Consider the following 26860-nt stretch of genomic DNA (forward strand, 5'->3'; position numbering starts at 1 on the left):
ACTCACCTAAGGGATCAAGACTCTTTTTCTTGTCAGGCTAGAAAGTTTAGCCAAGGCTATTTCCAAGGCTGCGTAGAACACTGGGCTGTGTGCAGAAAGCGGGGAGGCTGGGGAGAAGTGGCTGGCAGCGTGTGGGGAGGCATGTTGCTACAGAGCGGCAGCAATTGAAGCAAAATCCGAAGTGACTACCAGGTTCTAGCAAGGAAAACAGTCCGGTACTGGGTTGTTATCCACGTGGGCCAGGCAAAGACAGGGCATCAAATGAAATGGGGCAGAAAGCAGACAGAAAGAGGAGGGTCTTGAAGTACCCTGCAGCAGCCACACCAAGTTGGCAGTTGTATTTCTGTTGCTCTTTCTCTTCCTGTTCCAATTGATGCTGTACAAATCTGACCAAGGTTAGGATTGAAGACGGAGCTACCTTCACTGTGTCAGCCTTAAATGCAAAGTCAGGCTGCAATGTTGGAGAGTGAACCTTGCCCGTGGCCTTTAATTTGGTTCTAGTGTTGTGGTTGTGGGCAGGTTGGGAATACTAAGAGGGCTCGGGGAAGGGACAAACAATTTTTTAGTTCAGTGTACCAACGCATGCAGTGATCACAGAACAGGTGTTCAGTAGTAACTTGTTGATGGATAATACACCTGAGTAACAGAAAGCCAGCTTAGGGTGTGCCCATGTTCATTGAGCTGGTTTGAGACACCAGGGCAGAGGCCCGAGGAAGATCTCTAGCTAAGGATTTCTTGAGGCCCACCTGGCCTAATGCACTAAATGATTAAACAGTCCTGTGTACCAGCTGTGGCTGTCAAAGAAACATTTAGTGGTGTTGCCCTGGAACTGTCAAGGCTGATGGCACTCACAAATCTTCCCAAGAAAGTATCCCAACAACTCTTGTTCTGGCAAAGAAGACTCCACTATTTCCTGCATAGCCACAGTGTCCAGAATAACATGCCCCCAGGGAAGAAGGGCCCACCAAGAGAACTGAGATTGCTCACCCACCCATGCTTTGGACAGACAGACAGGAGGTGTTCATCTATTGAAGGCAACACTTCGCAGAGTGTATCGGAGGGAAGCAAAGCTTTCTGGAGAAATCAGTTGGTATTTAGTCAACATTTGAAAGTGCTTAGTAAAAGGGCTTAAGCAAAGACTAAAATTTGTTAGTAAGAAGAGCCTTGATTCAAGGAGGCATTCCAGAGCAGACTACGTGCTTACACGGGACAAGCAGTGTGTTTGGGATTATTTACGTCGCCATCAGATGTTTGCAGGACATCACTGAAATGATCGGAAAAGGAATGTCAGAGTCTACCCTAAATTGCTTAGATTCTTCTATTGTATGTAAACATGCATAGTAAATTCCATTGTTCTTACTGCTTAAGTCTTTGTTAATTGAGTCTTTTTGTTGGTTTCATGAAGTGCTGAGTAAAAGTACTCTTTCTGGTATTGATAAATATAGGCTCCTGAACTGTCGGTGCTGGGGACTCTCAGATTCACTATCCTACTCTTCAGGTGGATGCTGCATTCTCAGAGAGGCACTGTCATACGGTGCCATAGCACAAAAGCTTGGCAGAGAACTTGGATCCATGGTTGTCCCTCCCTCTTCACAGCTTTGTAATGCTGGGCAGTGCCTTTGCTTCTCCACACTTCAGTTTTCTCATTCTTAAAAGGGGAGCTGATATAGTACCTCCCTCTGGGATGGCAGTGAGGAAAAGCTTAGTAGATGCATACAAAATGCCAAGGAAAGTAAGTGTCCAGCTTAAAAGAGGCGCTCACTGTTTCTTCGTTATCCTTAATGACTAGTCTGAACATGGATTGTTTCTGCCTTAGTGTTCCATGTGATAATCAGGTCACCATAAGAAGTTGTGAGTTCAGGCTGGGTGCGATGGTTCACGTTTGTAATCCCAGCACTTTGGGAGGCTGAGGCAGGTGGATCACCTGAGGTCAGGAGTTCAAGACCAGCCTGGCCAACACGGTGAAACCGGCTGTGGTGGCGGACACCTGTAATCCCGGTTACTTGGGAGGCTGAGACAGGAGAATCGCTTGAACCCAGGAGGCGGAGGTTGTAGTGAGCCGAGATCGCACCACTGCACTCCAGCCTGGCCAGTAAGAGTGAAACTCTGTCTAACAACAACAACAACAACAACAACAACAACAGCAACAAAGTTGTTGTGAGTTCAGAATCCTACTCCAGAGTGGTTGCTTTGTGGAAGAGTTGAGCAAGACAATGGAGCCATAACTACCAGATACTCAGTAAGCCTTAAGCACCTGTCCCTTTGCTTTCATGGCTTGGCAGCTTTCAGCAAGTTCTCTGGCAAAAGCTGGCCCTATTTTGTAGGAGAGACTTAAACTACCTCCTCATTCTCTGCAGAGCCAGAGCATACCCTGGGGTCTGTGGAGTGATTAAATATGCAAAATTCAGGAAGGAAAATAATTCTTTTCTTTTTCACCATTGCGAAGGTACAGCAGGTGACTTCCCAAACGCAAAAGGGAGCTGATGTCCACCCTTCGCCCCTGCTGACAATATCAACAATCCTCAGGAGTACAGTGTTCACCTCCCAAGGAAGATGCTGTCCTTTGCAGACCAACGGAGCCCACCGGCTGTGAGGATAGGACACTCCCAAGCTGCGGACAGCGTCCAGCGCTCGGTGACGGGCAGAACACTTAGCTTTCCATCCACCAACCCTGATCTTGTCTCAAACAGGCCTTGTCCTGCTCTTGCAGAGCTGGATGCTGACTTCCTCTTCAGTGGCCCTCCAGGAGTGCCTTGTTCGTGTCCCTCTCCCTCCTGGCAGTGGAGTCCCAAGTGTACTCACAGCCAGGTGGGACCACCAGAGGGAAGACAGCAACAGCCTTGGCTGGCAGGAAGGGCCAGCTCTGCTTCCTGGGGAAGACTGTGCCTTCCTTGAGAACTCTTCTGAAAGATGATGCATTCTATCTTCTAGAAAGCAATAGAGCTTAGCCAAAACATGGGAACTTTTCACTTTTTGTCTCCGTGGGGCTAATGGGCTTGAGTGGGAAGAGGCAGATGTGGTGAAGCTCAGCATCAGCCTGGCTGATCCAGGGGGGATCTTGCTGCCCCCAGGACCTGTTCCCTGACTCTCCCCTTTCTCTGCCACTGCCAAACCCACCCCTTTCATTTCAATAACTCCTTAGAGAACTCACCAAGCGGATTCAAAATTCTTACCTCATTCAGCCTGCAGATAATCTTGTGGACATAGAAAGAGAAAAGAATAGTTACTGGATCGATTACACCTCACACTCGTGCTAGGGACATGCACCAGAAAAGAAGAATAGTTAATATGGACCCAGTATTCACTATATGCCAAGCATTGCTCTAAATGCTTCTCAATATTTTTTTTAACTTGCTTCTGTCAACAACCCAATGAAGAAGTGTAAGTATCATTATTCAGCACCACCCTTTCATCTATTTATTTTTTGAGATGGAGTCTTGCTCTTTCATCCAGGCTAGAGTGCAGTGCATGATCTTGGCTCACTGCAAACTTGGCCTCCCGGGTTCAAGAGATTCCCCTGCCTTAGCCTCCCAAGTAGCTGGGATTACAGGCATGTACCACCATGCCTGGCTAATTTTTGTATTTTTAGTAGAGATGGGTTTTCACCATGTTGGGCAGGCTGATCTCAAACTCCTGACCTCAAGTGATCGATCTGCCTTGGCCTCCCAAAGTGCTGGGATTATAGGCGTGAGCCACCATGCCCAGCCCATTATTCCCTTTTTATAGGTGAGAAAACTGAGGCCCTTAGAGTTTGAATCACTTACCCAAGGTGGCTCAGCAAGCAGGTGTCCAAGTATGATTTAAACACAGCTGTCTGATGGCAAGTGTATGCTCTTTGTTATTACAATAATGCATCTCTTACAGGGTTTCAAAGAACCCTTTTTGAACTCAGAGTTTCAAAGAAGTATAAGTTTGTGATATAGGAAATCATTATTCACATGGTACAGATGAACATCTAAGTGTCTTTCAATCATAATCTTGGTTTATGGCTCACTTTCAGTATTGGTTTCAAGTATATCTTCATGTATTCATTCATTTATTTATTTTTATTTAATTAGCAGCTGTAATCTTAGCACCCGGGCTAACACTAGGACCTTGACAATGACTTTTATTGTGTCACCATCCCAGGACAGCCCGTATCTCTTCCACTACCCAAGGAAAAGGCAGCCTTAACCCTGTGTTCCTAATTTTGTTCCTTTGGAGTTTATATAGTTTTATCACATCTGTGTACATTTCTAAAATGTATATTTTTAAATTTGGGGGATTTTTTTCATAATATAAAAAGATACAAAGCTGTAATAAAAGAAAAGGAGAGAAAAAGGACTTTTCCAGGAGGCATTAACTTGAGACAAACACTAGGTAAATCTCAAAGGGAATCTGGTTTCATGGCTACATATTTATAGAATTATTTTTTACTGAAAATTGTTTTTCAAATATTTTAGGAAGCCACTGTGGGAGACTTCAAATGAGTGGGAAGGAAAGCAACTCATGTCTCAGTGAAATTTTTATTAATCAGGAATTACTGTTGAGAATTTGGAAGACCTTATGTAAGATTGAGAGGGGAAAAATGGAAACATTCACATGAGGGCTCCATTAAAAAGTTTGAAAGGGCTTGAAAAGACATGTTAAAATTAATTCAAAAAAGGAGAGAAAAGGTAATTGCCAGATACGGAGGGTTTTTATATGTCCAGGGTGATAAAACAGGCTGGTTATTAACCTGGCAGGTAGAGAGAAAACCCATTGATGGTAATTGGGGAAATTAGTGCTCAGGATGTAATTCTTCCCCTTCCACCATTCTTTGGAGGAAATAAATGCTTTATTGAAGCGATTCCATGAGAATCTTTACAATTTCTTGGAAGAGTTGGTGATTCAAGAGGTTTTTGTGACAGCAAAACAGTTATTTAAATCATTTCCTGAGGAAAGAAGTTTGGAAGAAGATAAGAATAATTAATGCCAGTTTAGCTATTAGTGTGGGAATGATAGGGACTTAAAGAGGTGTTTACCAGCTGCACCCTACTTTATGTGGCTCAAAAAACAGTGTCATATCTTGGCAAACGTGAAAGCTGAGTTTCATGGTGGCAAATAGGAACCACCCCCTTCTGAGTTCAATACCATGATGTGATTCTAGGAATGTTGCAAGAGATAAAATATTGTGTGTCAGGGCTTATGGTAGGAAAAGAACCAAAAACCAAGAAAATAGAACCTGAGTCAACTACGTTTCCCTTCCTGAAAGAATTGTATTGGGAGAGAGAGTTTTTTTTTGTTGTTGTTGTTGTTTTTGAGACAGAGGCTCGCTCTGTTGCCCAGGCTGGAGTGCAGTGGCATGATCTCAGCTTATTACAACCTCTGCCTCCTGGGTTCAAGCGATTCTCCTGCCTCAGACTCCTGAGCAGCTGGGACTACAGGCACTTGCCACTATGCCTGGCTAATTTTTGTATTTTTGGTAGAGACCGGGTTTCACCATGTTAGTCAGGCTGGTCTCGAACTCCTGACCTCAAGTCATCCGCACGCCTCGGCCTCCCAAAGTGCTGGGATTACAGGCATGAGTCACTGTGTCCGGCTGAAATTTGTTTTTACTAATGGTTTGTTGGTCGATGCTTTGAGTCTAACCATTTTGTACTTCGGTGTCCTACTTTAGGAGAGAATCTGAGCTCATGACAGTGAACAGTGGAGAAGCAAAATCATTTTAGTACAGGACTTTAGTAGAGTGAATATGCAATAGTATAAAGCAGACTGAACACATCTGGGAAACAGTAACACAAACCATGGCTGGACTGGATTTATGTGATTTCTTAGGTACATGAAATAAGTAATTGTGACTTCACAAGCTCATTGGGTTAAGTCACAGAGTTTTCACTCTGGACACAGAATGTAGATTATCATGTTTTTTTTTTAACAAATGCTGCCTGAATTATGGGTATTTATAACTTTGCTTAGCTTTTAAAGAGCCCATTCCTAATTTTCTGTTATACAGAAAACAGCTATATGCATATTTGGTATTTTTTTAGTATTAAGTGCATAATGCCAGGTTCTTTTGCATTAAGTACTAGGATGCTTTCCTTTTCATATCAGTCTGCCCTTGTCTAATCTTTGCAGTGGCATAATATTCTTGTGTGTGTGTGTGTGTGTGTGTGTGCGCGTGTGTATGTTTGAGAGTGTGTGTGACATCATGCTTACTCGTAGAGTGATAAATTAGGTGTCACTTTGAAGTAGTCACAGTGTATCGTGTTAGTAGTTTGCATTAAGTTGCCAGTTAATTAAATAACCTGTCTTTTACTGCAAAAAAACTTGAGCCTTATTAAGTTAGAAAATTTACAACCAATAGCATAATCAATAAAACATTAATAAACATGTCACCCCTGACAAACCTTTTGTATTGATTTTCACATTCTTACAAAGCTTGCCCATAGCCTGAAATTTAAAAAAAACCACCACCAGTAAAATGGGTGTAACATTAGCCAAATACAACATTCCATAAGGCACTTTTGAAACTTTTATAGTTGCTATTGGTTCTAATTATCTGGAAGTCTGCTTTCAAAATGGCTTCACCGCTGACAGAGTTTAATTCTGGAGTTCACTAGTGAGAGATAGAACTAATAATAGTAGGATGTCACTGTAACCTTCATTCATAGGTGACTGCAGATTGAGGGAAGAATCGAGGCAATTTTCTTGCTAATCCAAATAACAACCACAGCTTCGGCCTTAGTCGTTTGAATTTTCAGGAGGCTATAATTATTTTCCATCTGAAATATCCAAATGACAGTTTTATGTTTCTACGTCTGCATGTAGAGACATCCATTTTTTGGACTAAGTGTTGGGGAGTTGGGTTTGAAGAGATACTGGGAGTGACTGACAAGTTGTTTCTCCTGCGTGGTCCCTAAGTCAGCCAGTGAGAGCAACAAAGGTATTCCTGAACATGGACGTGAAAAGTCTGCATAGCTCTATGAAAAATTTGTGAGTTTGAGGTTCAGAGATCAAAGGCTGCTTAGGAAGGCTTGAAGAAGGATTCTGTCTTGTGTCTCCCCTTGTACTGTTATTCGAGTAAACGGGGTGCCATGTGGATGTGATGCCTACTTTCCTGCAAGAGGCAGCCCATGGGCGATTAGGCACCTCCCATCCCATGCACACTCAAGAAGCTGCATTGCAGATTCTCTGCTTAGTCCTGACTCTAGAAATGCATCAGAGGGCAGATTGACTCCCTGTGGCAAGTAGTGGAAATGATTTACCCTCCTGGCGGTTCAGTTTCCCATTTAGAAGAAAACCTCTATTTTGTAGGAAAAAAAATCATGTATTTGAAGGATGTACATAACTTGTCTGATGAAACTATACTCCATGAATTCTAAAGTTTGACTCTTTCCAAGTCCCAAACACATTCATTCATTCATGGAATAAAACATGAACCAAGCGCCTGCTGTAGGCCAAATACTGCGCTTACTTTCTGATGCAAAACTTTATATAAATCCTCACCCATATGAAGACCTAAAATGGTTACAAGGAAATACTGGAATTTCAGCACTTTAAAGTCAAGTTGGGATCTTGGTTGGTGGTAACAGCAATCTCTTTGGCTGAGTTGCTAGCAGGCTGCCCATGAGGTCCGGAGGACCATTCAGAGAGACATGGTTGTCTCTTTGTATGAGTCATCTTCAGAGGGTGCCCTTAACGAAGGCCATCCTGAATGATAATCCGCTCTACACCTAAGATCAATACTCTCCTGTGCTCTTTGTGGAATAGTTATTTGTCATTTGAATGTAAAGTGACTACCTGGAGAAAGGAAAAATGAACTGAATTTTGTGTGAGCTGTGGGCTCACTTTTACTAAATATTAATATACTTAATATTTATCTAGAGAGGATTCCTTTAGGATTTTCTGATGCTTCCCTCAGCCTCTCTTTCTATTTTCAGTGGTAACTATGGCAAACAGAAATGCTGAGCTCTTTAAAACTATGATTCTTGAGATGGAGACTGTAGTAACACGAATAATTCAGTTGGTTTGGACATTGGAAAGCAAGAGACTTATATCCAAGCAAGAACTTTTAGAAAATATTTTATTTTATTTATTTGTAGAGACAGTGTCTCCCTATGTTGCCCAGGCTGGAGTGCAGTGGTGCAATCATGGATCAGTGCAGCCTCAGACTCCTGGGCTCAAGCGATCCACTTGCCTCAGCCTCCTGAGTAGCTGGAACTACAAGCATGTGCCACCACACTTGGCTAATTCTTATTTTTTATAGAGGTGGGGATCTTGCTATGCTGCCTAGGCTGGTCTTGAACTCTTGGCCTCAAGTGATCATCCTGCCTTAGCCTCCCAAAGTGCTGGGATTACAGGCATAAGCCACCACGCCTGGCTGAGAGAATTTTAGAACAAAAACTTCCCAGATACTGGGAACTGAAATGAGACAAAATCTACACTTGTTATGTGTCACGTGTTGTTTTAAATTGAATTATGCATGCTGTACTGACAGGTTGAATAGTAGCTCCCAAAAGCTATCCCCACATTCTAACCCCACATACCTGTGAATGTGACCTTATTTGGAAAAAGAGTCTTTGCAGATATGTCTAAGTTAAGGATCTCAAGATGAGATGATCCTGGTTTACCCAGGGATGCCGTAAGTCCAGTTGGAGTGTCCTTATAAAAGACAGAGAGGAGAACACAAGGAGAGAAGAGAAGTCCCTGCGGAGATGGAAGCGGAGATTGGAGTGATGCAGCCACAAGCCAAGGGAAGCCTGGAGCCACCAGAAGCTGGAAGAAGTGTGGATTCTCTAGGGGTTGGATTCTCCCCTAGAACCTTTGAAGGGAGCATGGCCCTGCCCACACTGTGATTTTGGACTTCAGACCTCCAGAAGTGTAAAGGAATGAATTTCTGTTGTGTTAAACCACCCAGTTTGTGGTAATTTGTTTCAGCAATCTTGGTAAGGTAATACACCTAAGCTTCGGAATGACCCTAGATTTTAGGTATGATTATGATCATAAGTTATCTTACAGCTAAAGAACCTGAGGTGTAAGGACACTGAGTGACCTGGCCAAGGTTTCCTGGCTCCTAAGTTGCTGTCACTGGGTGGCACCAGGCCGCTGGGCCTCCACAATCCATGTGCATAACCACTGTGTCCCAAGTCCCCAAACAGACACAGCTTTCTAAGCTATTGACCCAAATCCCTGTCTTTTTTAGACTCCTCTAGCTTCTGCTTCAAATTATTTTTTAAATTGCTAAATGCAGAAAACTTGAGCAACTCAGAAAAGAAGAAAACGAAGTGCAGAAAGTGTCCACAGTTCCACCTCCCCATGGGAACCAGTGTTTACATGTTTGTAATTTACACCCCCCTCCCCGAAAACGCACACCTACACATATTTTACTTGAAAGCGGTGTGTTTTAGTATTCATCATGATTCTCAGATTTCTTAGTAAAGTTTCAAAAACAACACGCAAGATTACCCTACCAACTGTTTATTTTGCCAGCTAAGGCCACTGAAACAACAGCAAAACAACCAAGAAAACCTACCATCCAAAAATCACCATCATTGTATAAAAGAAAGAAAGCTTAACTTATAAAAGCAAGATTATAATCTCAGAATAAAGAATGGGACTCTAAGTTAAACATATTTAACTGTGTGAAAAACTCATTACATTGCCCTTATTTTTCTCACGATGCCATGGACCAGCAGAAACTTCATCGTAGACCCGTAGTGGTCCATGGTCTAACCCCGTGCTTCCCAGGCTGTAAGGTGTTCAGACCATTCAGGCTTCTTGCCCAAATGCAGGCATTTTTCTTTTTTTTTTTTCTTGGAGACGGAGTCGCCTAGGCTGGAGTGCAGTGGCGTGATCTCGGCTCACTGCAACTACCCCCCATCCCCCACCCACCCTGGGTTCAGGTGATTCTCCTGCCTCAGCCTCCCAAGTAACTGGGACTACAGGCAGCCACGCCTGTCTAATTTTTTGTATTTTAGCAGAGACGGGGTTTCATCGTGTTGCCCAGGCTGGTCTCGAACTCCTGAGCTCAGGCAATCCACCTGCCTTGGCCTCCCAAAGTTCTAGGATTACAGGCGTGAGCCACGGCCCCCGGCCCCAAATGCAGGCTTTGATTCAATAAGTCTAGGATGGGGCCTGAGATTCAGCATTCTAACAAGCTCCCTGGAGAGGCTGATGTTGCTGATCCGTGGCTTTTCCTTCTATCCATAGATGGCCAGGCCCTAGACTGGCCTTTGTAGTCTGATTTATTTTTCTTTCAGGAACCTATTGTGAACATTTTTACATATCAAGAAACATTGCTCTACAGGATGACTTTTAATGGCTGCATTTATGCAAGTTATGTGAGCGTATATCTTGATTTAGTGATCCAATTTCCTATTGTTGATTATCTAGGTTGTTTTTAAATTTTCTTCTCTTTCTTTTTCCCTTTCTGTCTCATTACAAATAGAGCTGAGATGAATATTCTTGTACCTACACATTTGTGCACTTGTCTGATTAGTTCTTTAGGAAATATTCTAGAAATAGAGCTACTGGTTGAAAGGACAAGCATATCTGCTAAGTACATTTTCAAGGCATTTAACATGTTTTCCTTTCATCCTAAACAAGCCCTTAAGTCGGAAATTATTCTTCAAGTCTCAGTGAACCTTGGGGAGCTCAGTGCTTCATGAAAGTCTGAGACAATCACAAGAGAGTGTGGGAGGTACTGGAATAGGAGAAGTCCAGGCAGTGAGAGGAAAGCGGGTCAGGAAAGGCTTCTGAGAGGATGCCACATCTAGACAAGGACTTCCTGAGTCTGTCTGTTTACAGCTGTGCTCAATAGTGCCATATTAAATGCATGCATGAGAAAGAATTCCTAATAGACTTTATAGCTAAATGATTTTTGCATGACTAAATAGCATCAGCTGAGATACAAAACAAAACAAGCTCCTCAAAATGAATCAAAGCAAAATAAGAGAATTTCTAATAATTTATGAGGCCTGTTTATTTCGACACCTTTTCAGTAGGCGTAGGAAAAAGGTGAGGAAATGACGGTATTTGTAGCAATTAATGAGGTCAGGTTATGAGACTCTGTCATCAAGTTTAATTCATGTCTTCTTCCTTTAAAATTGGCATTTTTGCACTTGACTCCTTATAGTAACCTATAGAAGATTTGGGAGAAGAGTGGAATGTTCATTTTTTCCTTATGTTAAAATTTTGTTTTTTAGAGACAGGGTCTCACTATGTGGCCCAGGGTGGTCTTGAACTCCTGGCCTCAAGCAATCCTCTCCCATCAGCCTGTCGAGTAGATGAGACTATACGCTCGTGCCTCCATGCCTGGCTAAGAATGGAATATCCTAACATGGTCTTAACTCTCTTTCGTGGGCCAACTACCACATCTGAAGGAACTTCTCTCAAATACCATGGCCTGGGGCCAGTAGGCTGGCCGAAGGGCTCCTCAACTGCAATCCTGTCAGGTAAAAACAGATCCTCGTTCTGGGATGTGACTCTACCAAAGGCAGCAGAATGACCCCCAAAGACCTCTTGAGGTTCCTTTCACCCAAGGATTCAAGAATTGTCAATGGATGCCTCTGTGAGAACAGCTAACAGCTATCCAGTGAAAAGGTAGTTGGGGGTAGAGGGGAAATGACAGAAATCAGAGTACAGGGAATTCCACTATGCCCTGGTTTTCGAGAAAAATCATGGCAAAACATTCCAGAGCACCAACATTATTCTGCTTCCACGATACTAAAGGACAATTCTTTCATTTTATTATTACCTTCTGCATTGCCCTGCCCCAATTATTAACACTTTCACGACACAACACTGGATTGTTCGGATGCGCAAAGTGTGTTAGTTTGTAATGTAGTGAAGTGGGCATATTGTTGATGGTTCTTCACCAGGGCTGACAAATATATGACACAAATGTTGCAACATACAGCAACCTGCTGCCCTCCCATGCTGGTCTGATGCCCTGGCAGACATTGCTAACCGGTCACTACATTCTTCCTAAATCCATCCCAGATCCCAGAGTCTCACTGAGACTCAGGGTTGCTGGGTTGTACCACTCCAGGAGGCACCAGTTGTATTATACTCTATGGGAATGTACCCCTGCTGTCATAAAATGGGGTAGCCCTGCCATTATGCATAGAACATAGTAGACACAAAATACAAATTCATTGAATGAACCAGATATGACCTCTGAATCCTTCTCAACATAACACTTCAAACAGCCACTACAAATTGATTGGATTTGGCATGCAAGTTGAACCTATTTGCTATTCCTGCTTTAAGGAAACACAGTAAGAGCCTGCCAACATGAAACATATTTAATCATCTTTGCACAAGTGTGTGTTGGGTACATGCATAATGTGTATGCAAATACAGTTTGCTTAGAACATGCAACTCTCTCCTCTCCCTCCCTCCTACTCCATCCCTAAATATACAATTTCATAAAAACCACACCTGCGACTGCTTATTGGAATGGGAAGGGCTCCAACTTATGTTCTCAAATTTATAACACTTGCCTGTGGATTTCTAAACCGCAGTTCCTGTGATAAACTACAGTGCCTGGCAGAAAGGTGCAAAATATTTATATCTGGGCCTAACGAAGTTTTCCTTGGCTTCCCAACCCGGGTTGATTATACCCATGTTTGTGGACATTGCTCTTTTCTTTCTCCCTCACCATTTGGCTTCATACCTGTCCCTTCCACTGCTCCCATCGCATTAGACAAAGAGAAGAATCAGGCACGTTCGGTACCAAAGAGGTCATCGGCAAATTCCAAAATTTGTTAAAATTTTTGTAGAAATTAGTTGAGAAAGTAACAGGAAAGAGAGGCAGAATGAGCACGTGCTGTATTCATCTCCCAGGTTTGCAGCGTTGCTCAGCTTCATGATGAAATGGGAGATGTACTATTTCACTGGCCATGAAATAGAAAGTTTCAAAATCCTGTTGTAAAGACAATTTCAAAATAGACACTTCTCAATCCCATTCCCCATTTACCGTTTTTGAAAAATAGCATTAATTTACAAATGTTCTGTTCCTAATCAGTCACACGGGAAGCCATCCTGCCTTCACATTTATCCTTTTCCCTTGTACTCCCCTCAGAAACCATTTAGGGGAAAAAGGTCTTAAAACAATTCCATTCCATTACTTTCAGAAGCTTATACTGAGTTTACAGTTTTGACAGTGTAATTGTATGTCCGTGAGCCTATGGCCCCTTTTGCTAAAGAGCAGAAGGAAAAATCTTATCTTGACCAAAAAGTAAACAATATCAGGCAATAGTAGAAGGAAAGATAAATATTTGGGATAGATAAAAGTTGGTTTGATTCAGCTAGGACCATAGCTTTGGGTTATTAAAAGAGCCTCAAGTGGATAAAATTTGGCCCTAAATTTTGTAGTGAGGTTAGCACTACCCTATGGGAAATGCAAAACACTTTTTGCTTATTCTAGTTTTGGAAAATGTCATAGGAAACACATTTAAAGTCCATTAAATGTGATTGGAGTTGACAAGATTCCTTCTGGTGAAAGGCTGGGTAAAGCAAGAACTAAAAGTTTCCCATCAGCTCAGACAACCTTAGCTAGTGGTTGATAATATGTGTTAAATTAGTCAAAATGGAGACAAAACTAGTGACCCCCTAGAGAGCCAAAATAGCTCCTTAATGAAAAAAATGGAGTTTAAAAATTAGAATATTGGCTGATGTACATTTTGGAGATGATAAATTTGCAAAATCCCCTTATGTCGTTATTAGTTGAAGTTGAAATTGCCAAATGGGCCCCTGGAGGTGCGATAGGAAGGCGCATGTTGGAAGACCTGAAATCTTGCTCCCTCTCTGAAGGAAGGGTGGCTCGAGCCATGCACAGCATGAGCTGGAGGCTGGATAGGGTCGAGTAAACTTTGGGTTGGTTTTCTCACAGTTTTTGTTAATGCGTGTTGAGTGTTGTCTTTCTTTCTCTCCAATTTTCAGACACGGGGCCCTTGGGAGCAGTAATCCTCCAGCCAGGCTTTCTGAGAAGGTTCACATCCAAGTAAAACATGAATTTTCTGAGCCAATTTGATAGGCAATTGGTCTGAACAGAGCTCTTGTTTTGCCAACAGATAGAAATGAAGCTGGGAGTATTACAATACCCAGGGCAGGGAGAGGATTAAAGCTGTGACAGAGACTGAGGCAGGCAACTTCACATAAGCAGAGGGTAGGGAGGTGTGAGGATGGGAAACCACCTTCCCGGGAGTTGATAGGTGGCTGATGGCGGCTCTTTCATTACAACCTCACCACCAATCATTAAAGGATTTAGGAATTATAGCAAAGTGGTACTTTTATCCGTGAGATTTAGGCACTTCTCCACATCATCTCTTCTGTACCCCCAGCACCTAGAACATACAGCAGGCTCTCAATACTGGGTACTATTGAGTGTTGGAAAGAGCACAGGTATGGTTTAGCACAGCCCCTCCATTACCATTTATAAGCTGAGAGGCCCTGGGTCCATTACTTAATTTCACAAAATGTTTTTCAATTTTTTGTTCTGTAAAATGGAATTATCGTTTCTACCTAGTAGGGCTGTTTGGAGGATTAAACAACACAAAGAAAGTAAAATGCCTATCACAGTCACTCAATAAGTATTTCTTATTTTAATGATTACAAATTAAATAAATGATTGATAATCATCAAAATGCATCTGTATAATGTGCTAGGTGCTGTCCTAAGTGGCTAGAGGTTGATACTATTGCTATCCTCACTTAATAGATGGAAAATACAGTTTTAGAGATGAAAAGTAACCTAGAGGGAATGGCACCTGGGACCTGTGGCTGAGAAGAGGCCCTAGGAATTCTGTGGCTGCCAGAAGTGAGACCTAGGAGTGGACACGGGCTATTGGGCTTCCTCCTTGACCAGATCCAGGCCCTCCTTGCATCTTGGACAGTCCGTCTCACAGAACTTGGGACTGTGCAGAGTGAGAATCCAATGAGCTGCCTGAAGCTGGTGCTCACCAAGAATTTATGGAAGTTTTTATTGCTATTTCCAACTGAGAACTTTTCTTCAATCATTTATGGAAAACATAAAAGCCAGTGGGAATCAACTAGGATAAAACAAGGTCAGAACCACTCTTCCAGATGCTGAGCACAGCTGGTTTTTGCTTAAGCAGTGGGAGCAAGAAAGAAGGATATCCATTGGCTATTTGGGTCAGAAACAGCACCTTAAAATATCTCCTCCATAATTCATCTTGTCCCAAATAGAATGTGGGGTCAAATTGCAGACCCTAAATCTTTTCATCCCTTCTCCTCCTCCTTCTCTTCTTCTTCCTTTTTCTTCTTCTTTTTCTTATCTCATGGGATTGGTATGAAAAATAATAAGGATTTTATTCCACAAAGGAAAAAAAATACCTCTCTGGGGTGGTAGATATCACAATTCCAGAAACAAGCTGGAATGCACCAAGAGCTCCCTTATATGCCTAAATGCAGGCTGCTCTTCCTCTGCCTCTGTTTTACAGCTGGGGGAGCCATTGCCCTGGGAACAAAGAGGAAAATAGGAACAATGCTAATTTTAATATTCATAACTCATGAGCAGTCTGAAAATTTTTTTAATAAGTTCACGGTTGTCCTTGGAACTTTTAATACTCCTTTTACCCAAGGAGCTTTGGAGGGGTTTGAGAAGAGCCAACCAGCCAAGATCACCCTTCCCACTCCATGACCTGTAGATAGCACCCTGCCTGGGAACTCGACAGAGAGAAAGCATCTGTCCATCCCATACTGGCTATCTCCAGGAGTCCAGAAGAGCATGACTCTTGGTGCCTGGAACAGATCTAAGGCTGCCAGTAATCCATGTGTAACTGTAGAAAGGAACAATGGTGGGGGTTAATACCAGATTGGCACATTCACATGTTTGGCATTCTCATACGCCATTCATAACACAAATCCACCAATCCTCCTTTTGGGGATACACCCTGGAATGGCTGGAAGAGACAGACTGGGGCCCACTGCTCTGAAGCCTTGTATGGTGGTGGTGTGCCTGGGAGGAGGTAGCAGGCACCATCTTCCTGATAGGAAGCCACCTGGACTGATCCCAGGGTCCCTGCCTCCTGAAAGCAGGGGAGAAAACCTGGGTTTGTACTCTGATTGTCAGTGTGCCTAAGAGTCTAGAAGAGATTTCAGTGAGAGGGAAGAATGATTATTTAAATGATATAAGCATTTGCTTTTAAAGTTGGAGAGAAGGAAAGCGTGGAATTTAAAATGCCCTTGAGTCGGCCCATAGGAAAGAATTTAGGGAGTGACACTGAGGAGAAAGGAAGGCTTTTAGAGGGGGACCAAAGACTATTAGGGTTCTTTTTGGGAATGGTAATGAGCTATCGAAAAAGTGATGCCTGAGAAGAAAAAGCAAGAGGGGAGCAGTCTGTGATAGAAAGGTAAATGAGTCATTTGATGAGTAGAGTACATCTCAATCTTCAGTGTGCATTAGAGTCGGGGAGGCAGGAAGGTGACTATAAAGTGCCTTTCCCTAGGACCTCTTGAGGCTCCAATGCAATGGGTCTGGGCCATGGTTTGATCACGACATGGGCACTCTGCAAAGCACGCCTTGAAGTACACTAAATGGGATAGCTAAAGACAGGGCGTAGAATCAAGAAACCCAGGAAAATTCCTAGTAGGTGCCTAGAATGAGTGGAGGGAGATGGTTGAAAGAGCAGCTGCCGAGGTGGTAGGTCCCTGTCTCATAAGGACAGGTTGCAGCGTACAGGAGAGGCTGAAGAGTCCCAGGGTGGACTGAGGACAGTGTGGAATGCCTGGGAGGCTGGGGTGTGGAATGCATGAGAAAGTTGCTTCAGGACTCCCTGCTCCCCCAGGGTGCAGATCATTTAATGGTCTGCAAATGATTTAACATCCCCCCAGACAGGGTTCCCAGGATAAATTGTCTCCATTCCCACCATAGAGGAGCTGTGCTGTCCAACAGCTAGCAGGCGAGAAGCCACTGTGCTGGGTGGGGTGCTTTGGCCAGAATGTTGCTGGAAGTGGCACTGTAGCAATTACTGCTTAAGAACTAACTGTAATTATTAATTATGACCCTAACAACAGTTGAGGTCCTGCATAATTCTTTCTGTGGGCTGCCTTTTGCCTGCGGAGCCCAATTTCTCAAATGTCTCATTAGTCTTAAAATAGTTTTTTTCTATATATAATTTTTTCTTCCAAAGTCAGTTGTATATATAAAAAAGGATTATAGTTGTATAAAAACAGGATCTATAGAAATACATTTATTTTTAGCCAAGAGGCGGCAATACTCAAGCTTTCCTTCTCAGCGCAGGGTTTATTTCTCTTTGTCTATTTAAATATTCAGATCTATTACTATATTGAACTGACATTTGGTTTATTCTGGTAGAAGTAGCTAAATAAGGGTACACACTTAGAAACTCATAACTTCATATGTTTAAGTGCTGGAATAAGGTGTAAGTTAAAATTGGGCTTTTTGATTTTCACTGTAGATAAGAGTTCAGAAATACTGTCATAGTTAAAAAAAAATCAAAATGTTTCAACTCCGGGAGAAAATGAAACTCTGTGCTACAATAGATGGTGCTTGTGATTTTATTTAACAGTTTAATCTTTGCATACAAACAAAACCACCTGAACAGAAGCTGGTTTCTTAAAAACAAGAGCAGCGATATGATAATAAATGCCCTGAACACATCTCTGCTCATCCTATGGAATCTCTTTCTGAATTCTCATGTAGCTTTCCCTAATATGGAGCAGGGGGCTTTAAGTCACACTGCCATTCCCAACTGCTGTGCCTAAATTGCTTCTAGAAGCACCGAGCCCCTCCGATGCTGATGCAGATTTAGCTTTGGGCTGGAGAGAATGTGGGGAGAAGTCATTTGCATTAAAAAACACTAGCTGTCTATTCCCATTAGAAAAAACACTCGGTGTTTTAGTGCAAATTATTTTAAAAGGGCAGATAACTTATGGATGCAGAAAGGGTAATCCACAAAGATGTATGCAATTTTGTTCAGTTGATGTCCTCAGGGCGAAAACATCAAGGATAACAAGTGTACTAAATACAAACAGACACAATCATAAAATATGACACCCATGATTAAGATACCCTTTTCAAGGGTCCTTCGCACTTAGGAGGGAAGCTGCCTTGTTAATATCAGGGCCCGTTATTTCCTACGATTCAGAGGCAGGTTGAAACAATGATCTTTCTTGACTGTATTCTTAAAAGGTTGTGAAATTCTGGGGCTTTAATCAGACTAGCCTGGAATCACAGCGCTGGGTCAGATTGGGGATTAGTGTTAAGGGTTATGAGCTCAGTCTTCAGAGCTGGACAGATCTGGTTTTGAATCCCAGCTCTGACACTTAGATATCATCTTCTCTGAAGTCTAGGGGTCTTCATCTGCAAATGAGAAATTGAGGTTGTTGAGAGGATTAAACACAACAAAACAAAACCAAAAACCCAGATGTAAGGTGCTTAGTGTAGTGCCTGGCATAGAAAAAAAAAAGAGTGTGTTTGTTTCCTTCCTGAGTGCCTGATTACAGAAAAGATGGGAGAATTTTTTAAATGCACTATTCACTGATATATGAAGGAAAGAGATTTTTATGGTTGAAGAAAAATTGCACCAAGATCTTGGTAATTTTAGGTAGTAAGAGGAAAATGGAAAAGCGTAACTATCTGCGTTTGTGGAAGGCACTGATACAATAACTGTTCATAGCCAACACTTAGGTATATCTCTTTCATTTATCTGAGAGTAAGTTAACAGTTCTTGAGCATTTGCTTGGTGCCAAGTGCCCCTTAAGTGCTTTATATGTGTTGTTTCATTTAATCTTTAAAACATCATCATGAGTAGGCCCTAATACTGTTACAGGAGGTAGCCAGTCAGGCATGAGCAGGGCAGGAGAGGGCTTCCCTGCCCCCCACCAAAAATGTCACGCGACCATCAGGTGATGGTCAGGCGGTTGTTAACTGTCTCTCTCAAATAATAATTGTTCGCAGCCAGCACCAGGGAAAAGGCAGTCTCCCAATAAACACAAACACCTGAAACTGGCGATCAGCAGCTTCCCGATAAGATGCCAGGAGTTGGGTGAGTGGGCTCAAGCATGTGCATTAAGAGGCAAAATGGCAGCACTTAACTGGTATATGACCTCCTAGGTACATTCGACTAGTAAGAGATGAGTGCTTCAAGTAAACATGCGTGCAACTCCAGTAAACACACTGCACATGCTCCCCTCACAAGTGCTGAGAGGCCACTGTGATTCTTCCCACCCCAGGGGAAGAATCAGGAGAGAAGGACACAAGACCCCGGAAGCATGCCAACATGGAAAACTCTAAGTCCAAAGATCAAACCATGCACCTGATCTCTCACTGCCCACTTGGGCCTCTTCCAAGTGTACTTTATTTCCTTTTGTTTCTGCTCCAAGCTTTTTAATAAACTTCCACTTCTGCTCTAAAACTTAACCTCAGTCTCTCCTTCTGGCCCTCAGTTGAATTCTTTCTTCTGAGGAGGCAAGAATTGAGATGCTGCAGATTCGTACAGATTCGCAGCTGCGCTAACGATACTATCCCCATTCCACAGGGCAAGAAACATAGGAACAAAGAAGCTAAGTATTGATAATTTGTCCAAAGTCACAAAGCTAGTAAGAAGTGGAAACCATATTTAAATTCAGCCACTTATTCCAGAGTATACTTTTTTTTCAAGTTTTTCTTCTTTATTACTTTTTCTTTCAGCTTTCCAAGGTTGAACCGAGTCTACTTTCTTAACCACTATATTGTGTGTTTTATTTATTTTTATATCTCTCACAGCATCATAAATAGTGCTTTGCACCTAGAAGACACTGAATATTTATCCAATGATTTTTTTAAAGAATGCAAGCCTTTGCTGTGAATGTGAGGGAGAAGGAAAGGGTTAAAGTGTTCCATCATATTTTAGAACAATAAAGTCCAGTAGATAGATGGCATCTTACCAAAGAACAATGGCATAAAACTATTTATGGAGCCCTGTAGGCAGTGAGCAAGTGACTGAACATGGTTTAAGTCCTAAATTTGGAACCAGAAGAATACCAATAGCAAATGCATGCTGGTTAATTATTTCCCTCTACACAATACCTACAAAATCACCTAGAACATTAAGACCAGTGTGATCACTAAACTTTTGTGAAATTATCATGATCTAGTGGAAAGGCCACAGGGTTGGGTCTGACTAGACCTAAATAAAACATCAAATTCCACCTCTTCCCAGCTGTGTGACTTTGGGTACATTATTCAGCATCTTTGAGCCCTAGTATGCCCAATTTGAAAGGAAGGGGGTGTGTAACAAAAATACTAACTCCCAGCTTCCCGACATGAGATAAAGTATATGAAACTGTTGTGTTAATAATGAAACACTGGAGAAATATGCATTCTTAAGTAACATTAGCTTTTACAACAGAAAACCCCCACGTATCTACAGTGTGATGCAATAGACATTTTCTTTTTTTTTCTTTTCTCAGAATGGGTCTTCCTAACTGGCAGGTAGCTCCAGTCTCTGTGGTAATTTAGAGACTGAAGCCCCTTTCATCTGTGACTCCTCCACCATCACAGGTTTGCTGTGGAAGGGGAAGAAGTGTGGAAAACTCCTGTAGGGTGTTTCTGTGGACCAGAAAGTGGCTCAGTCCCATGGCCACCACCACGTGCAAGGGATGCTGGGAAATGCCATCTAGGGATGTCTTCAGGCATAAAAGGAAATGGTTTTGGCCACTGACTGGCATTTCCAACTCCCAGTTTTTCACCAGGCTGTTGTAAGATTAAATGAGTGAAAGCAGAGGAGACGGCTCTGTTAATCATAAAACACTATGATATTATAGCCAATTCCTAATGTAGATGCCCAAACATAGGAATATTCCGAACAACAGAAATGTAAAGCTCTCATCCATTTGTTTTCTTAAATGCCAATTCCAAGAACAGTTTGCCAAGGCACATGGTGCCTGGTGATGGTCCCAACAGGTGAGCAGGCGGATGGCAATTCAGTGTGGTCAGGTAGAGTGGTTGTGGTCACACATGACTCCATTAGAGGCTGTTCGGTCTTGTGAAAGGCTTGCAAACTCACAGGACATTGGTCATTGACTACTGTGAAATAGACTCATCAGATAAAAAGAGCTGAATAGGAAATTTGGAAAGAAAGGCATAGCAAGGGCCAAAAATGATACACATGGATCTTTGTGAAAGAGCTATCATGTCCTCTTCCCTTTCTACCTGAATGCACTAACAACTTCTGAGGATAAGTGAATTTGCCATTCCTCCCTGTGCCATCAAGAAGGATTTCTCAGTGAAGAGCAATTTCATAGATTTTTCATTATAACATGATTTTTTTGTTTGGGTCGTCTTTAAGGAAGTGGGATGTGCACTGAATATCCCAATTTTCCAGGAAAGAACTGATAAGTGACATGTATTCATTTGTTTCCACCACTAAATGCTTTGCATTTTATTTGTAATATATTATTTTTGTTTTAAGGTAAATCCAGATGTATTCAGGGGATACAGAATGATTTTTAATACTTTTTTGGTGGATTCCAATGATATATAATGTGTATATTATATAAAGGATTTTCTAACGCATACTTTTTTTAACTCCTTTATTTCTTACCATTCTTTATGTCACATATTATGTGCCATTCTTTACCTGGTAGAACACCTTTTGTTCAATTATTATACTCTTTGGAGTCAATAGATCTAAATTCTGAAAATAAAGTTAAGCAAAAATGGGTTATCAGGCCTTCTCTGATTACTTGATCTAATACAGTGCATCATCTTGACATTCTACTTGGGTTGCCTTATTTTTCTTCTTGGCCTAGTATATATTTATGTATTTATTGCTGGGCTCTACCTACTAAAACATAAGCTCCATGAGGGTAGGGATTTTGGATGTCTTTGCTTCCTGCTGTATGCCTGGGCCATGGAATAGTGCCTGGTACCTGATGGATGTTCAGTGATATTGGCTAAATACATGCAAACATGAAAATTAGGTCTTGAATATCCTGGATCAATGATCTACTGTATTAATTTTCCCCTCGATCTCAGGACTTTATCCCTCTAAAGCAGCATCTGAGAAAAACCGCTTATCTCTGCCCAGCCACCTCCATTTATGTTTGAGTGAAGCTCATGATGTCTGCATCTCCTGGCATAGAAGGGGAGCTACTCTCTGGTGTTGCTCCCCAGACCCAGGCTATTTAAGAGCCATGCTGTCTTTCCACATGGCTGGGATAGAATGAGGCATGGGAAGTTACAGCGACAAGGATGAACTTCCAAGGATGAATAATGCTCACAGGAAAAGAGCACCGTGGTCTTGGGTAGAGAGTGGGGAAAGTTGGGAGAAGGATTTAAGGAATGGTCAGTGCTTTACAGTTATTTAAAGTTTTTCCTTTTATTATCAAGAAAGAATAAATAGATTTATAAATACATATATAGATAGTAGAGCAGGATAAAAATGTTCCATTTCTTAAAAGAGTTACTAATAATTTTTTTGGAGAAAGAACTGCCTTTGGGAATGTCTGCTTGGGGCAGGTGAGACTTCGTAGACATGAACAGATGACAAGGATTAAGGAAGAGAGTTCACTGCTTTGAGGGAAGAACTGGGTGAAGAGGAGAGAGAAGAAAAACTCAGTGAGATGGCTGGACTAGGAGAGTGAGGGCCAGGAAGGCCCCATGGAGGTTGTAGCCACCAGCCTTCAAGATGGCCCCGTTTCCTGGTATTCACACAACGTAACTCTCTTCCACGTTGTGCCAGGGCTGGTTGGTGTGGCCAATTAGAATATGACAGGAATGGCTGTATGTCACTTTCAAGATTAGGTTATAAAAGAGTATGGCTTCTTCTTGGGATCACTCTCTCTTTCTGTGAGCAACTATGGAGAAGCTCATGTGTCAAGGAGCTGAAGACTCTGGACAACAGCCAATAAGGAGCTGAATTCTGTCAGCAACTACCTGAGTGATCTTGCAAGGAACTCCACTGGCGCTGGGTGAGTCTCGAGGTGACTGCAGCCCCATGAGAGCCCCTGAGCCAAAAGTATCCCTCAGGTAACACTTTAATACATTACCAACTCTTTAAAGTTGGTAATGTTGGGGGGTAATTTGTTATGCAGCAATAGCTAATGAATACAGTGGTAGAGGAGACAAACAGCATATTCTTCACAGTGACGTCTGTTGTTTTATGGAGGGTTCTGAGTGGAAAATGGACTCTGATCCTGTCTTAGTCCAATCAGGCTGCAGTAACAAAATACCATAGACTTGGTAGTGGATATAGTTTGAATATATGCCCCCACTAAAACTTGTGTTGAAACGTAATCCCTGATGTTGGAGGTGGGGCCTGGTAGGAGGTGATTGGTCATAGGGGCAGATCCCTCATGGCTTGGTGCCATCCTCATGATAGTGAGTGACTTCTTGCAAGATCTGGTCATTTAAAAGTGTGTAGCCCTTCTCCTTCTCCCCCGACCCTCTCTCTCTCTTGCTCCTTCTTTGGCCACGTGATATGTTGGCTCCCTCTTTGCCTTCTGCATGATTGAAGTCTTCCTGAGGCCTCCCCAGAAACTGGGCAGATGCCAGCGCCATGCTTCTTGTACAGCCTGCAGAGCCATGAGCCAGTTAAACCTCTTTTCTTTACAAATTACCTAGTCTCAGGGATTTCTTTATAGCAATGCAAGAATGGCCTAATACAGTAGCTTATAAACAACAGAAATGTATTTCTTACCATTCTGGCTGAGAAGTCCAAGATTAAGGTACTGGCAGATTCAATATCTGGAGAAGGCCTATTTTATGGTTCATACATGGCACTTTCTTGCCATGTGCTCACATGGTGGAAGGGGCAAGGAGTGTCTCTCAGGCCTCTTTTATAAGGGCACTAATCCCATTTATGAAGGTCTTGCCATTATGACCTAACAATCCCATAGTCCCTACCTCCTAATACCCTCACCTTGGGGGTTAGGATTTCAACCCATGAATTTTGGGAGAACATAAACATCCAGACCATAGCTGATCCACATCTATCTTTAGACTCTGGGACACACTTTGTGTACCTGGGCAGCAAAGAAACCAGGAGAGGGAGACTTGAGTACCTTGAAGGACTTGGGGCTTTGAATTTTCCTCTGAGATGATTTAGATGGGCCTGAGTTGAGCTGAGGATAGTCTTCTTGAAACAGACACAATCACCAAAAACTCTGGCTTAAATTGGCAACGTATCACAGTGTAAGGTGTAAGGTGGTAAGTAAGGAGCATCTTTCTTGCAACCAACAGAAAACATGCTCAGACTGACTTATGCACAACAGGGCTTTAATTGCCTGCTATAACTGAAAGGGCCAGAGATGGATTGGCTTCAGGAGGGGTTGGATCCAGTGGCTCCACAATATCCCCTGGTTTGGCTCCACCTGCCTCTCTGGCCTCAGAGTCAACATCACCCCCAAGCCTGGCTTCTGACATGATCACAAGATGGCTACCAGCCACGTAGGGGGCTGTGCATAGGATGGCAGCCTCCTTGTTCATGTCCAGCCGGCATGGACAGCTTTACTCTTCTGACCTGCAAAATGAAGTCACATGCTTCACGTTGGCAAGACAAGCTGAGGTCATGAGTTCAATTCTGGACCTGTGTTCTCCCGTCTGGCTGGTGTCTTCTCCCTATCTCCCTGGGCAACGGGGCTGGGTTTTGCAGGTGGATTAGTCCTGGAGCTGGAGGTGGGGTTCATAATGGAGCCATTGTGGAAGGAAGGCTGGAACTGAGGTCCAGAGAGATTCAGGGGCTTGCCCAAGGCCAAACAGTGAGAAAGGTGAGAACTAGGTCTTGATGCAGAGTCTGTCTGGCCCCCAACTCCATGCTTTCCTCCTCTTGCCACATGGCTGTCACCCACTCAGTGTTCAGAAACAAAAACATGATCCCCTCCCATGTGTCTGGCACTGTGCTTTTTTCTGTGTTCATGCATTCATTTTTCACACCAGTCCTGTGCAGTGGGTATTGATATTATTATTCCCATGTTGCTGATGAAGCAATGGGATCTCAGGATGTGCAATCATCTCACAGGAAACTGGCAGAGACCAGAGGAGTCCTCTGAACAGGCAGCTGAGTGGGAATCTCTGTGGGATGCTGTGGGGCCCCTTGCTGAGAGGGGCTCCGAGCTGTGGGGCGTGGGGTGTCAGGCATGAAGTCAGGTGGCAGGAGCAGCATTCCAGTTCGAATTTTCAAGCATTTTGGAAATTTTGGAAGCCATCCTTCAGCTCAGAGCATTTCTCAGTCTTGATCATCTCCCATTAGCCCTTACCATCGCCGCTCCAGTGCCCCTCCACCCCACACACGCACAGACACACAGACACAAAGACACACACACATATACAGATACACAGACACACAGACATGCAGAAACACATAGACACGCAGAAACACAGACACACAGATACACACACACATATACACAGAGGGAAACACATAGACACACATACATACAGACTCACATACACAGAAAGACACACATAGACATACATGCAAACATGCACAGACACACATACAGATTCATATACACACAGACACACGTGCACGCGTATGCGCACACACTGTCCTTCCTTCTCTTCAGCTCACACCAGCCTCCTGATTCCTCACTCACCCAGCCTCTGGTTTCTTTCCAGGGTTTTGTCTCTTGCCTGGAGTGAACAGCCTTGCAGCTTGTTCCCTGCCCTCCTGCCCCAGAAACAAGCACCCCCTCCTTCTGAACGTTTTTCTGAGCACTTTATCATTAGTGATAATGAGACACATTCTAGAAAGTTCCTGTTTCACAGGGATGGCATGCAGAAAGCCAGCACTTGAGAAGAACATGTAACTTAGCAAGGCTCCCTCATCTTTCCCCATGATGACAGAGCCCCTGGGGGTCTGAGTGGTGAGAAGAGAAGCAGGGCCTGAGTGCTGCGTGGGAGCCTCACACAGGGAGAGGGCTCAGGTCCTCTGGAGTGCTGTGGCGTTGCTCTTCTCTCTTTTCCTTCTTGTCCCATGGCACTGTCAGGATCCTTCTGGGCTCCTATTAGCTCAAGGATTGAATGAGGCAGGTGCTGGTGGACGGGAAGACTCCAAGGAGTGAACATTGTGAGGATAAGATGAGAAGATGAAGGAAGCCCACAGGGGCAGGATGGGATTTCCCGAGAAACAGCTCTGTACCTGCCTCATTTATGTTTTATACGTAAAGGATGCTCAGATACAAAGAATGTCCTTGTTTTAGCCTGTCTGTCCACATGGCAAATCATTACACACCAACTCCTCACTCTCCGATGCTGCTGTAAACTGCCTGCACTTGCCACCTCTTCGTCTGCGGCCCGGCTCATGAGCCTTCTTCCTGGTCACTTGGTTTCTTGCCTACTGTGGGGTGGAAGGAGGCCACAGGCCCTGGAATCAGGAGAACTTGCTGTAGTTGTCAGCTCTCCTGCTTAAGGAAGGCACTTTACCTCCCAGGGCCTCAGTTTCCACTTTTGTAAAACTAAGATAATGCTATGTTGCCTGGTTGTGTTGAAAATGAAAGGGGGTGACATGTGTAAAATAAATAGTGGAGAGTGGAAATTCTTGCCCCTTGTGAAATGTTGTCATTACGAACACATGGAGTAATACCAAAGTAACTAGCAAGTTGCAGGAAGAGAGAGGCTGCTAAAATTGCACATACACAGTGCATTTTTGGGTGAATTTAAGTAATTCCTAATTTCCTTGTGCACTTCAGCTGCTGAGTACCTGGATCTGTCATATAGGCATAGAAAGGCTACAAGTCCTGGTATTTTCTTCAGGTGATGGGAACAAAATTGGCTCTAGCCACCTTGATGCCCATGTTCAAATTGGGAGAAAAAATTTTCTCTCTTGGATGTTCAAATCAGAGGGAAGTCCTAGAAGGTGGAAGAGATGTCAGCATCAGGCTGGAAGTGCAACAGTGGATGACAAAGCCCTGCCAATAGGTGGCTGGAG

At 43.1% G+C, this 26860-nt stretch overlaps 1 long non-coding RNA gene across 1 annotated transcript; it reads right to left on the reverse strand.

Annotated features, from left to right (window-relative positions):
* Positions 1-18110: 18110 nt before the first annotated feature.
* LOC129059885 (uncharacterized) lies at positions 18111-23855 on the reverse strand. The gene is made up of 2 exons (XR_008526027.2): positions 23630-23855; positions 18111-18309 (listed from the first exon to the last, which is right to left on the reverse strand). It is a non-coding gene; the product is annotated as an uncharacterized LOC129059885 (long non-coding RNA).
* Positions 23856-26860: the final 3005 nt, after the last annotated feature.

This window comes from Pongo abelii, chromosome 5 (genome assembly GCF_028885655.2).
Source record: "Pongo abelii isolate AG06213 chromosome 5, NHGRI_mPonAbe1-v2.0_pri, whole genome shotgun sequence".
Classification (NCBI taxonomy): Eukaryota; Metazoa; Chordata; class Mammalia; order Primates; family Hominidae; genus Pongo; species Pongo abelii.